The sequence below is a fragment of the Seriola lalandi genome, unplaced genomic scaffold (genome assembly GCF_002814215.2).
Source record: "Seriola lalandi dorsalis isolate HSWRI2012SDOR001 ecotype SW California unplaced genomic scaffold, Sedor1 jcf7180002054952, whole genome shotgun sequence".
NCBI lineage: Eukaryota > Metazoa > Chordata > Actinopteri > Carangiformes > Carangidae > Seriola > Seriola lalandi.
In genome coordinates this window covers 56,771-58,142 of record NW_019525503.1, presented here as the reverse complement: position 1 = coordinate 58,142, position 1,372 = coordinate 56,771, and positions in this window count along the sequence as shown.

Below are 1,372 nucleotides of genomic sequence, written 5' to 3'. Positions count from 1 at the left end.
GTGTATATTAGCCTCAGTTTCAGAGAACAAGAAAAAGCAGGAGAACAAAGTTAATAGTAGTTAAAACAGCTGGATATGCTGTGTTAATTAGCTAGCTAGAAATTCAGTGTACTTAATTTTCAAAATGTAAACAAATATAGGCTCAAGTTGTAACCCACACACTACATCCACTCAGCAGCTTCAGCCTGCCTGTTTCCAAGTTGTAGATCAGAGCTGAATCCATTTAAATCATAAAGTATTGTGTCTTTATTTCATTTCCCCCTGTCATTTAACATCAATATTGTTATAATCTAAAAGCACAGGGTACAATATCCACTGGATCTCACAAGACTATTGATGCAGCAGAGTCGGAGCTCTTAACTTTGAATGTTGTTTGGACTTTTCACACCCAGATTTTGCCTCTTCATCTTGCTCATCCATAATTCCACATTAAAGCCCAGTTTGAACAGGAGGCTCCAAACTTCACAGGAAACCAGCTGTAAGATGACGTTTGAATACCCCACTAATTTCTATGGGGTGTTGTTCTGGATAAACATCGGCGCTGGCATTCCTTTGACTTTACTGGCCATCTGTTCTCTGTGTTGCCAGGTATGTAAATAATGACTTACATTTATGTGTCTGTCTGTGTGAATTTTTTTTTTATGTCTGTGTATAAAGGCGGTGATTAGTCCATCAAATATATTTCCTGTTAGACCTTTCAGATACATCTGACACTTTTTTTGTAAAAGTATTAAAGGAATAGTTTGACAGTTTTCTGAGATGTAGATGTGAAGATCGATACCACTGTTATGTTTGTCTGTTAAATATGAAGCTGGAGGTGATCAAGTCCAGTCAGTGTCCTTTAAACTAATATAATATGCTGCTTATTAGCTGTCTCTTATACACATCTACCACAACGACTCATTTGGGTCAGTAATATGAAAGTGTGATACCCAGCCCTTTAAGAAAAGAAGAAGGAAAGGAAGGAACAACGAAGAAATGGACAGAATAATAGTACATTTTATTTTCAAAGTCAGGTAAATAAAAGCACAAATAATTAAAATAAAATAAAATAAAAACCTCTACGAACCTGAGCGTCTGTTCCCGTAACTGAAACTACACAACTCTGTGAATCCCGGAGTTGTGTACACACCAGGCTCACCCCGCCTCTCCTGCTGCTGCTTCTTCTTCTGCTGCTTCTTCTCCTGCTGCTGCTTCTTCTTCTGCTGCTTCTTCTGCTGCTGCTGCTTCTTCTGCTGCTGCTTCTTCTTCTGCTGCTTCTAAGGCCTTTTACTTGGCATCCAAAGTGTCTCATTACTACCACCTATAGTTGACCCCCCCTCACTATTATAAGATATTCATTTTAAGTGCGTTTTTCCAGCGCAGCCACCCC